Consider the following 14,736-nt stretch of genomic DNA (forward strand, 5'->3'; position numbering starts at 1 on the left):
TCACACTGCACATAGTACACACTGCACATAGTACACAGGGCACTGCACATAGTACACCCTACACATTGTACACCCTGCACATAGTACACACTGCACACAGTACACACTGCACATAGTACACACTACACATAGTACACACTGCACATAGTACACAGGACACTGCACTTAGTACATAGGACACTGCACATAGTACACCCTACACATAGTACACACTGCACATAGTACAAAGGACACTGCACATAGTACACCCTACACATAGTACACACTGCACACAGTACACACTGCACATAGTACACAGGACACTGCACATAGTACACCCTACACATAGTACACCCTGCACATAGTACACACTGCACATAGTACACACGGCACATAGTACACACTGCACATAGTACACAGGACACTGCACATAGTACACCCTACACATTGTACACACTGCACATAGTACACACTGCACATAGTACACAGGACACTGCACATAGTATACAGGACACTGCACATAGTACACACCACACAGGGCACTGCACATAGTACACACTGCACATAGTACACACTGCACATAGTACACAGGACACTGCACATAGTACACACTGCACATAGTACACACTGCACATAATACACAGGACACTACACATAGTACACACTGCACATAGTACACACTACACATAGTACACCCTGCACTGCTCTTAGTAAATGTGGACCATTCTCTTTGAAGCTCTTATTTTAGACATCACAGCGGGGGGTGACCTGTAAGATGTGGGAGGTAGGTGGGCGCCATCTGGGAGGACATGGCCGTCAGTTGTCACGTTTTGCTGCTGAAGGTTGCAGATGTTATAATAAAGTCACAATACGATAACGCTCTTGTGTCTTCCTGCCATTTATTGTCGAGACACAAGTCTTACCGTACAAAGGTCTCCTGAAACACTCTGTGCTACTGGTGATTACAGTATATATATATATACATATATATACACTCACCGGCCACTTTATTAGGTCCACCATGCTAGTAACGGGTTGGACCCCCTTTTGCCTTCAGAACTGCCTCAATTCTTCGTGGCATAGATACAACAAGGTGCTGGAAGCATTCCTCAGAGATTTTGCTCCATATTGACATGATGGCATCACACAGTTGCCGCAGATTTGTCGGCTGCACATCCATGATGCGAATCTCCCGTTCCACCACATCCCAAAGATGCTCTATTGGATTGAGATCTGGTGACTGTGGAGCCATTTGTGTCCAGTGACCTCATTGTCATGTTCAAGAAACCAGTCTGAGATGATTCCAGCTTTATGACATGGCGCATTATCCTGCTGAAAGTAGCCATCAGATGTTACAGGGTACATTGTGCTCATAAAGGGATGGGCATGGTCAGCAACAACGTTGTACCAAGGGGCCCAAAGAGTGCCAAGAAAATATTCCCCACACCATGACACCACCAGCACCAGCCTGACCCGCTGATACAAGGCAGGATGGATCCATGACACCACCACCACCAGCCTGAGCCGCTGATACAAGGCAGGATGGATCCATGCTTTCATGTTGTTGACGCCAAATTCTGACCCTACCATCCGAATGTCGCAGCAGAAATCGAGACTCATCAGACCAGGCAACGTTTTTCCAATCTTCTACTGTCCAATTTCGATGAGCTTGTGCAAATTGTAGCCTCAGTTTCCTGTTCTTAGCTGAAAGGAGTGGCACCCGGTGTGGTCTTCTGCTGCTGTAGCCCATCTGCCTCAGAGTTGGACGTACTGTGCGTTCAGAGATGCTCTTCTGCCTACCTTGGTTGTAACGGGTGGCGATTTGAGTCACTGTTGCTTTTCTATCAGCTCGAACCAGTCTGCCCATTCTCCTCTGACCTCTGGCATCAACAAGGCATTTCCGCCCACAGAACTGCCGCTCACTGGATGTTTTTCCTTTTCCGGACCATTCTCTGTAAACCCTAGAGATGGTTGTGCGTGAAAATCCCAGTAGATCAGCAGTTTCTGAAATACTCAGACCAGCCCTTCTGGCACCAACAACCATGCCACGTTCAAAGGCCACAAATCACCTTTCTTCCCCATACTGATGCTCGGGAGAACTGCAGGAGATTGTCTTGACCATGTCTACATGCCTAAATGCACTGCCGCCATGTGATTGGCTGATTAGAAATTAAGTGTTAACGAGCAGTTGGACAGGTGTACCTAATAAAGTGGCCGGTGAGTGTATATATATATACGCCTCACATGTGATGTCCTATAGCGCTAGTTACAAGGGGAGGTTAAAGGGAATACAGAGCAGAACTAGTAACAGGGATGGAGACAGGCAAAAGACTGCAAGGGAGAAGAGGAGCTGCAGGGAGCGCCCAAAGGTGAGTAATGAGTTTATTTTATGGGCTGGAGACTACCTGTATACTGGGGGGGTGCAGTGTGATGGGGACCACTGAGAAGGATTACAGAGATAGTTATAGGATGGTCAGTAGAGGGACTACAGTGCTAGTTATAGGGTGGTCAGTAGACGGACTACATCGCCAGTTATAGGGTGGTCAGTAGACGGACTACAGAGATAGTTATAGGGTGGTCAGTAGAGGGACTACATCGCCAGTTATAGGGTGGTCAGTAGACGGACTACAGAGATAGTTATAGGATGGTCAGTAGAGGGACTACAGAGATAGTTATAGGCCGGTCAGTAGAGGGACTACAGCGCTAGTTATAGGACGGTCAGTAGAGGGACTACAGTGCTTGTTATAGGGAGGTCAGTAGAGGGACTACAGTGCTTGTTATAGGATGGACAGTAGAAGGACTACAGAGATAGTTATAGGATGGTCAGTAGAGGGACTACATCGCTAGTTATAGGGTGGTCAGTAGACGGACTACAGAGATAATTATAGGATGGTCAGTAGAGGGACTACAGAGATAGTTATAGGCCGGTCAGTAGAGGGACTACAGCGCTAGTTATAGGGAGGTCAGTAGAGGGACTACAGTGCTTGTTATAGGATGGTCAGTAGAGGGACTACAGCGCTAGTTATAGGATGGTCAGTAGAGGGACTACAGCGCTAGTTATAGGACGGTCAGTAGAGGGACTACAGCGCTAGTTATAGGAGGTCAGTAGAGGGACTACAGCGCTAGTTATAGGACAATCAGTAGAGGGACTACAGAGATAGTTATAGGCCGGTCAGTAGAGGGACTACAGCGCTAGTTATAGGATGGTCAGTAGAGGGACTACAGAGATAGTTATAGGCCGGTCAGTAGAGGGACTACAGCGCTAGTTATAGGACGGTCAGTAGAGGGACTACAGTGCTTGTTATAGGGAGGTCAGTAGAGGGACTACAGTGCTTGTTATAGGATGGACAGTAGAGGGACTACAGAGATAGTTATAGGATGGTCAGTAGAGGGACTACATCGCTAGTTATAGGGTGGTCAGTAGACGGACTACAGAGATAATTATAGGATGGTCAGTAGAGGGACTACAGAGATAGTTATAGGCCGGTCAGTAGAGGGACTACAGCGCTAGTTATAGGGAGGTCAGTAGAGGGACTACAGTGCTTGTTATAGGATGGTCAGTAGAGGGACTACAGCGCTAGTTATAGGATGGTCAGTAGAGGGACTACAGCGCTAGTTATAGGACGGTCAGTAGAGGGACTACAGCGCTAGTTATAGGAGGTCAGTAGAGGGACTACAGCGCTAGTTATAGGACAATCAGTAGAGGGACTACAGAGATAGTTATAGGCCGGTCAGTAGAGGGACTACAGCGCTAGTTATAGGACGGTCAGTAGAGGGACTACAGTGCTTGTTATAGGGAGGTCAGTAGAGGGACTACAGTGCTTGTTATAGGATGGTCAGTAGAGGGACTACAGCGCTAGTTATAGGATGGTCAGTAGAGGGACTACAGAGATAGTTATAGGGTGGTCAGTAGAGGGACTACATCGCTAGTTATAGGGTGGTCAGTAGACGGACTACAGAGATAGTTATAGGCCGGTCAGTAGAGGGACTACAGCGCTAGTTATAGGGAGGTCAGTAGAGGGACTACAGTGCTTGTTATAGGATGGTCAGTAGAGGGACTACAGCGCTAGTTATAGGATGGTCAGTAGAGGGACTACAGTGCTAGTTATAGGACAATCAGTAGAGGGACTACAGCGCTAGTTATAGGAGGTCAGTAGAGGGACTACAGCGCTAGTTATAGGACAATCAGTAGAGGGACTACAGCGCTAGTTATAAGAGGTCAGTAGAGGGACTACAGCGCTAGTTATAGGACGGTCAGTATAGGGACTACAGCGCTAGTTATAGGGAGGTCAGTAGAGAGACTACAGCGCTAGTTATAGGGAGGTCAGTAGAGGGACTACAGCGCTAGTTATAGGGAGGTCAGTAGAGGGACTACAGTGCTTGCTATAGGATGGTCAGTAGAGGGACTACAGCGCTAGTTATAGGATGGTCAGTAGAGGGACTACAGGGCTAGTTACAGGGTGGTCAGTAGACGGACTACAGGGCTAGTTATAGGATGGTCAGTAGAGGGACTACAGAGATAGTTATAGGATGGTCAGTAGAGGGACTACAGGGCTAGTTATAGGATGGTCAGTAGAGGGACTACAGAGTTAGTTATAGGAGGTCAGTAGAGGGACTACAGCGCTAGTTATAGGACGGTCAGTAGAGGGACTACAGCGCTAGTTATAGGATGGACAGTAGAGGGACTACAGAGATAGTTATAGGACGGTCAGTAGAGGGACTACAGCGCTAGTTATAGGATGGTCAGTAGAGGGACTACAGCGCTAGTTATAGGACGGTCAGTAGAAGGACTACAGAGATAGTTATAGGATGGTCAGTAGAGGGACTACAGCGCTAGTTATAGGGTGGTCAGTAGAGGGACTACAGCGCTAGTTATAGGACGGTCAGTAGAGGGACTACAGCGCTAGTTATAGGACGGTCAGTAGAGGGACTACAGCGCTAGTTATAGGACGGTCAGTAGAGGGACTACAGCGCTAGTTATAGGAGGTCAGTAGAGGGACTACAGAGATAGTTATAGGGTGGTCAGTAGAGGGACTACAGTGCTAGTTATAGGATGGTCAGTAGAAGGACTACAGCGCTAGTTATAGGATGGTCAGTAGAGGGACTACAGGGCTAGTTATAGGGAGGTCAGTAGAGGGACTACAGCGCTAGTTATAGGATGGTCAGTAGAAGGACTACAGCGCTAGTTATAGGATGGTCAGTAGAGGGACTACAGAGATAGTTATAGGGTGGTCAGTAGAGGGACTACAGCGCTAGTTATAGGACGGTTGGTAGAGGGACTACAGGGCTAGTTATAGGGTGGTCAGTAGAGGGACTACAGAGATAGTTATAGGGAGGTCAGTAGAGGGACTACAGAGATAGTTATAGGATGGTCAGTAGAGGGACTACAGCGCTAGTTATAGGATGGTCAGTAGAGGGACTACAGAGATAGTTATAGGGTGGTCAGTAGAGGGACTACAGTGCTAGTTATAGGATGGTCAGTAGAGGGACTACAGCGCTAGTTATAGGACGGTCAGTAGAAGGACTACAGAGATAGTTATAGGACAGTCAGTAGAGGGACTACAGCGCTAGTTATAGGACGGTTGGTAGAGGGACTACAGGGCTAGTTATAGGGTGGTCAGTAGAGGGACTACAAAGATAGTTATAGGGTGGTCAGTAGAGGGACTACAGTGCTAGTTATAGGATGGTCAGTAGAGGGACTACAGGGCTAGTTATAGGGAGGTCAGTAGAGGGACTACAGAGATAGTTATAGGGTGGTCAGTAGAGGGACTACAGAGATAGTTATAGGGTGGTCAGTAGAGAGAATACAGTGCTAGTTATAGGATGATCATTAGAGGGACTGCAGCTCTAGTTATAGGACGGTCAGTAGAGGGACTACAGCTCTAGTTATAGGGTGGTCAGTAGAGGGACTACAGCGCTAGTTATAGGACCGTCAGTAGAGGGACTACAGTGCTTGTTATAGGATGGTCAGTAGAGGGACTACAGTGCTTGTTATAGGACGGTCAGTAGAGGAACTACATAGATAGTTATAGGACGGTCAGTAGAGGGACTACATCGCTAGTTATAGGACGGTCAGTAGAGGGACTACAGAGATAGGTATAGGACGGTCAGTAGAGGGACTACAGTGCTAGTTATAGGCCGTCAGTAGAGGGACTACAGCTCTAGTTATAGGATGGTCAGTAGAGGGACTACAGCGCTAGTTATAGGGAGGTCAGTAGAGAGACTACGGGGCTAGTTATAGGACGGTCAGTAGAAGGACTACAAAGATAGTTATAGGGTGGTCAGTAGAGGGAGTACAGCGCTAGTTATAGGACGGTCAGTAGAGGGACTACAGCGCTAGTTATAGGACGGTCGGTAGAGGCACTACAGAGATCGTTATAGAACGGTCAGTAGAGGGACTTCAGCGCTAGTTATAGGACGGTCAGTAGAGGGACTACAGAGATAGTTATAGGGTGGTCAGTAGAGGGACTACAGTGCTAGTTATAGGATGATCAGTAGAGGGACTACAGTGCTAGTTATAGAACGGTCAGTAGAGGGACTACAGTGCTAGTTATTGGACGGTCAGTAGAGGGACTACAGTGCTAGTTATTGGACGGTCAGTAGAGGGACTACAGCGCTAGTTATAGGACGGTCAGTAGAGGGACTACAGTGCTAGTTATAGGACGGTCAGTAGAGGGACTATAGGGCTAGTTATAGGGCTGGTCAATTTAATGATGACCTCTGCTGCAAGATTTCTATTTCATGGCTGCTGGCTACCTGCAATCAGGAGGTAGGGTGTAACAACATGTTATAGATGTTATAATGATGATGTGTAAGTCGGGCTGGTGGCAGCACCTTTCACCTTGGTGTCCTCCCTGTTATCAGGGAGACGTTTAGGGTTAGTTTTTTGTGCTCATGTTCCGTACTATGAAATAGCACAGGGGTCACATTCAGCCATGGAAACCTTCCTACATCAGTCTTTGTAGGTCCTGCTGTGTAAGTTAGCGGATGTTCTACCACCGGGTCACGTGGTCACCTATTTTGGTAATTCCTAGGCTGTGATGATTATGTTGGCCTGGATCCAGGGGGTCTCCCTCCTGTAAATCATACACAGATTATTTTTTATTGGTTCTTTGTCATCCTAGTTGGCTTCCAGAGAAACCTGGGAATCCACCCCAAGGTTATTGTGTATTAGGTGTCATAGACTACTGATATCCACCAGTGTCTCTAAACAACATGGAGGTGATGAATGAAGTGATGGATAAGGCCCAGCAGAAGCTATAGGCAGAGCAGGGGTTGTGACGGTGAGGAGAGAAGTACGCTGAGTTAAAGGGGTTGTCCGAGACTGTAAAAAGTATCCTTGGTGGCCAGGAGGGGGCTGCTTACCTCCTGGCTCCCTCCTAGCGCCCCGCTCTGTCGTCTCTCCACTCCATGCCCCATGTAAACAAACGGGCATGGAAGCCGCGCTGCTTTCAGAGTCTTGTCCACCCGTCCCGCATAGGAGGAGAACAGTCTCAGAGGATGGACAAGAAAATAAAGAAGTTATAATTGACCGTATGGATGAGAAGAAAAATATAAGGTATGGAGAATTGATAGAGAAGGAGAAGGTTGATGAAGGGGGAGAATATAGAGAGGGATGAGGACCATTCTAGGAGAGCAGAGAATCAGTCCAGGATTGAGGTTCAGTCTGGAAGAAATGATGACTAGTTGAGGAAGAGAAAAATAAGCCCTGGAGATAGGAGAGCTGGTCAATGCGGGGGGATCAGCAAAGAAGTAAGGGCCAGTCCAGAAGGTAGGAGAACCTGTACAGAAAGGAGTGAAACTGGTCCAGAAAGGACAAGGACCAGTTTAAAATGCTTAAGGACCAGCCCAAGACAATTGTAGAACAGTCCAGGACGGGGATGGTGTACCAATTCAGAAAATAACACAGGTTCAGGGAGTAAACAGACCTCTTTAATGGGTTAAGAACCAGTCAATGGGAAGAGAGGACTGCTGCAGAAAATTGAAGGACCAGTTCTGAGAAGAAGATGACCATTTCTGAGGACCAGTGCTGAGGGTAAGAGAGATCGATGCTTAGGAGGAGAGGACCAGTACTGGGAGGAAGTTATGAGGAGATGAGGATCAGTTCTGAGGAGGAAAGGACCAGTGCTGAGGGTAAGAAGATCGATGCTCAGGAGGAGAGGACCAGTACTGGGAGGAAGTTATGAGGAGATGAGGATCAGTTCTGAGGAGGAAAGGACCAGTGCTGAGGAGGAGAGGACCAGTGCTGAGGAGGAGAGGACCAGTGCTGAGGAGGAGAGGACTAGTGCTGAGGAGGAGAGGACCAGTGCTGAGGAGAAGAAGTTATGAGGAGATGAGGACCAGCGCTGAGGGGGAGAGGACCAGTGCTGAGGAGGAGAGGACCAGTGCTGAGGAGGAGAGGACTAGTGCTGAGGAGGAGAGGACAAGCGCTGAGGGGGAGAGGACCAGCGCTGAGGGGGAGAGGACCAGCGCTGAGGAGGAGAGGACCAGCGCTGAGGAGGAGAGGACCAGCGCTGAGGAGGAGAGGACCAGCGCTGAGCAGGAGAGGACCAGTGCTGAGGAGGAGAGGACTAGTGCTGAGGAGGAGAGGACCAGCGCTGAGGGGGAGAGGACCAGCGCTGAGGAGGAGAGGACCAGCGCTGAGGAGGAGAGGACCAGCGCTGAGGAGGAGAGGACCAGCGCTGAGGAGGAGAGGACCAGTGCTGAGGAGGAGAGGACCAGTGCTGAGGAGGAGAGGACCAGTGCTGAGGAGGAGAGGACCAGTGCTGAGAGGGAGAGGACCAGTGCTGAGGAGGAGAGGACCAGCGCTAAGGGGTAGAGGACCAGCGCTGAGTGGGAGAGGACCAGCGCTAAGGGGGAGAGGACCAGCGCTGAGGAGAAGAGGACCAGCGCTGAGGAGAAGAGGACCAGCGCTGAGGAGGAGGGGACCAGTACTGTGGAGGAAAGGACCAGCGCTGAGAGGGAGAGGACCAGTGCTGAGGGGGAGAGGACCAGTGCTGAGGAGGCGATGACCGGCGCTGAGGAGGAGAGGACCAGTACTGAGGAGGAGAGGACCAGTGCTGAGGAGGAGATGACCAGTGCTGAGGAGGAGAGGACCAGCACTGAGGAGGAGAGGACCAGCGCTAAGGGGGAGAGGACCAGCGCTGAGGAGAAGAGGACCAGCGCTGAGGAGAAGAGGACCAGCGCTCAGGAGGAGAGGACCAGTGCTGAGGGGAAGAGGACCAGCTCTGAAAAGGAGAGGACCAGCGCTGAGGGGGAGAGGACCAGAGCTGAGGAGGAGAGGACCAGTGCTGAGGAGGAGAGGACCAGTGCTGAGGAGGAGAGGACTAGTGCTGAGGAGGAGAGGACCAGTGCTGAGGAGAAGAAGTTATGAGGAGATGAGGACCAGCGCTGAGGGGGAGAGGACCAGTGCTGAGGAGGAGAGGACCAGTGCTGAGGAGGAGAGGACCAGTGCTGAGGAGGAGAGGACCAGCGCTGAGGGGGAGAGGACCAGCGCTGAGGGGGAGAGGACCAGCGCTGAGGGGGAGAGGACCAGCGCTGAGGAGGAGAGGACCAGCGCTGAGGAGGAGAGGACCAGTGCTGAGGAGGAGAGGACCAGTGCTGAGAGGGAGAGGACCAGTCCTGAGGAGGAGAGGACCAGCGCTAAGGGGTAGAGGACCAGCGCTGAGTGGGAGAGGACCAGCGCTGAGGAGGAGAGGACCAGTGCTGAGGAGGAGAGGACCAGTGCTGAGGGGGAGAGGACCAGCTCTGAAAAGGAGAGGACCAGTGCTGTCAGGGAGAGGACCAGCGCTGAGGAGGAGAGGACCAGCGCTAAGGGGGAGAGGACCAGCGCTGAGGAGAAGAGGACCAGCGCTGAGGAGGAGGGGACCAGTACTGTGGAGGAAAGGACCAGCGCTGAGAGGGAGAGGACCAGTGCTGAGGGGGAGAGGACCAGTGCTGAGGAGGAGAGGACCGGCGCTGAGGAGGAGAGGACCAGTACTGAGGAGGAGAGGACCAGTGCTGAGGAGGAGATGACCAGCGCTGAGGAGGAGAGGACCAGCACTGAGGAGGAGAGGACCAGCGCTAAGGGGGAGAGGACCAGCGCTGAGGAGAAGAGGACCAGCGCTGAGGAGAAGAGGACCAGCGCTGAGGAGGAGAGGACCAGTGCTGAGTGGAAGAGGACCAGCTCTGAAAAGGAGAGGACCAGCGCTGAGGGGGAGAGGACCAGAGCTGAGGAGGAGAGGACCAGTGCTGAGGAGGAGAGGACCAGTGCTGAGGAGGAGATGACCAGTGCTGGGGGGAAGAGGACCAGCGCTGAGGAGGAGAGGACCACTGCTGAGGAGGAGAGGACCAGTGCTGAGGGGAACAGGACGAGTGCTGAGGAGAAGAAGTTATGAGGAGATGAGGACCAGTTCTGAGGAGCTCTGAGGAGGAGAGGACCAGTGCAGAGGGGGAGAGGACCAGCTCTGAGGAGGAGAGGACCAGCGCTGAGGGGGAGAGGACCAGCTCTGAGGAGGAGAGGACAAGTGCTGAGGAGGAGAGAACAAGTGATGAGGGGAAGAGGACGGGTGCAGATGGGGAGAAGTTATGAGGAGATGAGGACCAGTTCTGAGGAGCAGAGGACCAGTACTGGGGAGAAGTTATGAGGACCAGTACTGTGGAGGAAAGGACTAGTGCTAAGGGAGAGAGGACCAGCGCTGAGGAGGAGAGAACCAGCGCTGAGGGGGAGAGGACCAGTACTGAGGGGGAGAGGACCAGCGCTGAGAGGGAGAGGACCAGCACTGAGGAGGAGAGGACCAGCGCTGAGAGGAAGAGGACCAGCGCTAAGGGGGAGAGGACCAGCGCTAAGGGGGAGAGGACCAGCGCTGAGGAGGAGAGGACCAGTGCTGAGGGGAAGAGTACCAGTGCTGAGGAGGAGAGGACAAGCACTGAGAGGGAGAGGACCAGCGCTGAGGAGGAGATGACCAGTGCTGAGGGGAAGAGTACCAGTGCTGAGGAGGAGAGGACAAGCACTGAGAGGGAGAGGACCAGCGCTGAGGAGGAGAGGACCAGTTCTGAGGAGGAGAGGACCAGCGCTGAGGGTGAGAGGACCAGTTCTGAGGAGGAGAGGACCTGTACTGAGGGGGAGAGGACCAGCTCTGAGGAGCAGAGGACCAGCGCTGAGGGGGAGAGGACCAGTGCTGAGGGGGAGAGGACCAGTGCTGAGGGGGAGAGGACCAGTGCTGAGGGGGAGAGGACCAGCGCTGAAGAGGAGAGGACCAGTGCTGAGGAGATGAGGACCAGTGCTGAGGAGATGAGGAACAGTGCTGAGGAGATGAGGACCAGTGCTGAGGAGGAGAGGACCAGCGCTGAGGAGGAGAGGACCAGTGCTGAGGAGGAGAGGACAAGCACTGAGAGGGAGAGGACCAGCGCTGAGGGGGAGAGGACCAGCGCTGAGGAGGAGAGGACCAGTTCTGAGGAGGAGAGGACCAGCGCTGAGGAGGAGAGGATCAGTGCTGAGGCGAAGAGGACCAGTGCTGAGGAGGAGAGGACCAGTGCTGAGGAGGGGAGGACCAGCGCTGAGGGGGAGAAAACCAGTGCTGAGGAGGAGTGGACCATTGCTAAGGAGGAGAGGACAAGTGCTGAGGAGGAGAGGACCAGTGCTGAGGAGATGAGGACCAGCTCTGAGGAGGAGAGGACAAGTGCTGAGGAGGAGAGGACAAGTGCTGAGGAGGAGAATTTCTGAGGAGCAGAGGACCAGTACTGGGGAGAAGTTAGGAGGACCAGTACTGTGGAGGAAAGGACCAGTGCTAAGGGGGAGAGGACCAGCGCTGAGGAGGAGAGGACCAGCGCTGAGGAGGAGAGGACCAGCGCTGATGAGGAGAGGACCAGCGCTGAGGGGGAGAGGACCAGCGCTGAGAGGGAGAGGACCAGCACTGAGGAGGAGAGGACCAGCGCTAAGGGGGAGATGACCAGTGCTGAGGGGAAGAGTACCAGTGCTGAGGAGGAGAGGACAAGCACTGAGAGGGAGAGGACCAGCGCTGAGGGGGAGAGGACCAGCGCTGAGGAGGAGAGGACCAGCGCTTAGGAGGAGAGGACCAGTGCTGAGGAGATGAGGACCAGTGCTGAGGAGGAGAGGACCAGCGCTGAGGAGGAGAGGACCAGTGCTGAGGAGGAGAGGACCAGTGCTGAGGAGGAGAGGACAAGCACTGAGAGGGAGAGGACCAGCGCTGAGGGGGAGAGGACCAGCGCTGAGGAGGAGAGGACCAGTTCTGAGGAGGAGAGGACCAGCGCTGAGGAGGAGAGGATCAGTGCTGAGGCGAAGAGGACCAGTGCTGAGGAGGAGAGGACCAGTGCTGAGGAGGAGAGGACCAGCGCTGAGGGGGAGAAAACCAGTGCTGAGGAGGAGAGGCCCAGTGCTGAGGAGGAGAGGACCATTGCTAAGGAGGAGAGGACCAGTGCTGAGGAGGAGAGGACCAGTGCTGAGGAGATGAGGACCAGCTCTGAGGAGGAGAGGACAAGTGCTGAGGAGGAGAGGACAAGTGCTGAGGAGGAGAATTTCTGAGGAGCAGAGGACCAGTACTGGGGAGAAGTTAGGAGGACCAGTACTGTGGAGGAAAGGACCAGTGCTAAGGGGGAGAGGACCAGCGCTGAGGAGGAGAGGACCAGCGCTGAGGAGGAGAGGACCAGCGCTGATGAGGAGAGGACCAGCGCTGAGGGGGAGAGGACCAGCGCTGAGAGGGAGAGGACCAGCACTGAGGAGGAGAGGACCAGCGCTGAGAGGAAGAGGACCAGCGCTAAGGGGGAGATGACCAGTGCTGAGGGGAAGAGTACCAGTGCTGAGGAGGAGAGGACAAGCACTGAGAGGGAGAGGACCAGCGCTGAGGGGGAGAGGACCAGCGCTGAGGAGGAGAGGACCAGCGCTGATGAGGAGAGGACCAGTTCTGAGGAGGAGAGGACCAGCGCTGAGGAGGAGAGGACCAGTTCTGAGGAGGAGAGGACCAGCGCTGAGGGGGAGAGGACCAGTTCTGATGAGGAGAGGACCTGTACTGAGGGGGAGAGGACCAGCTCTGAGGAGCAGAGGACCAGCGCTCAGGAGGAGCAGATCAGTGCTGAGGGGGAGAGGACCAGCTCTGAGGGGGAGAGGACCAGCGCTGAAAAGGAGAGGATCAGTGCTGAGGAGCAGAGGACCAGTACTGGGGAGAAGTTATGAGGACCAGTACTGTGGAGGAAAGGACCAGTGCTAAGGGGGAGAGGACCAGCGCTGAGGAGGAGAGGACCAGCGCTGAGGAGGAGAGGACCAGCGCTGATGAGGAGAGGACCAGCGCTGAGGGGGAGAGGACCAGCGCTGAGAGGGAGAGGACCAGCACTGAGGAGGAGAGGAGCTAAGGGGGAGATGACCAGTGCTGAGGGGAAGAGTACCAGTGCTGAGGAGGAGAGGACAAGCACTGAGAGGGAGAGGACCAGAGCTGAGGGGGAGAGGACCAGCGCTGAGGAGGAGAGGACCAGTTCTGAGGAGGAGAGGACCAGCGCTGAGGAGGAGAGGACCAGTTCTGAGGAGGAGAGGACCAGCGCTGAGGGGGAGAGGACCAGTTCTGATGAGGAGAGGACCTGTACTGAGGGGGAGAGGACCAGCTCTGAGGAGCAGAGGACCAGCGCTGAGGAGGAGCAGATCAGTGCTGAGGGGGAGAGGACCAGCTCTGAGGGGGAGAGGACCAGCACTGAAAAGGAGAGGACCAGTGCTGAGGAGATGAGGACCAGTGCTGAGGAGATGAGGACCAGTGCTGAGGAGGAGAGGACCAGCACTGAGGAGGAGAGGACCAGTGCTGAGGAGGAGAGGATCAGTGCTGAGGGGAAGAGGAACAGTGCTGAGGGGGGGGGGGCAGTGCTGAGGGGGAGAAAACCAGTGCTGAGGAGGAGAGGCCCAGTGCTAAGGAGGAGAGGACCAGTGCTGAGGGGGAGAGGACAAGTGCTGAGGAGGAGAGGACCAGTGCTGAGGAGGAGAGGCCCAGTGCTAAGGAGGAGAGGACCAGTGCTGAGGGGGAGAGGACAAGTGCTGAGGAGATGAGGACCAGTTCTGAGGAGGAGAGAACCAGTGCTGAGGAGTAGAGGACCAGTGCTGAGGAGAAGTTATGAGGAGACATGGACCAGCACTGAGGAGAAGTTATGAGGAGACATGGACCAGCACTGAGGAGAAGTTATGAGGAGACATGGACCAGTACTGAGGAGAAGTTATGAGAAGACATGGACCAGTACTGAGGAGAAGTTATGAGGAGACATGGACCAGCACTGAGGAGAAGTTATGAGGAGACATGGACCAGCACTGAGGAGAAGTTATGAGGAGACATGGACCAATACTGAGGAGAAGTTATGAGAAGACATGGACCAGTACTGAGGAGAAGTTATGAGGAGACATGGACCAGAGCTGAGGAGAAGTTATGAGGAGAGATGGACCAGTGCTGAGGAGAAGTTATGAGGAGACATGGACCAGTACTTAGGAGAAGTTATGAGGAGACATGGACCAGTACTGAGGAGAAGTTATGAGGAGACATGGACCAGTACTGAGGAGAAGTTATGAGGAGACATGGACCAGTACTGAGGAGAAGTTATGAGGAGACATGGACCAGCACTGAGGAGAAGTTATGAGGAGACATGGACCAGTACTGAGGAGAAGTTATGAGGAGACACGGACCAGTGCTGAGGAGAAGTTATGGGGAGACATGGACCAGTACTTAGGAGAGGTTATGAGGAGACATGGACCAGCACTGAGGAGAAGTTATGAGGAGACATGGACCAGTG

Source organism: Engystomops pustulosus, chromosome 6 (genome assembly GCF_040894005.1).
Source record: "Engystomops pustulosus chromosome 6, aEngPut4.maternal, whole genome shotgun sequence".
NCBI lineage: Eukaryota > Metazoa > Chordata > Amphibia > Anura > Leptodactylidae > Engystomops > Engystomops pustulosus.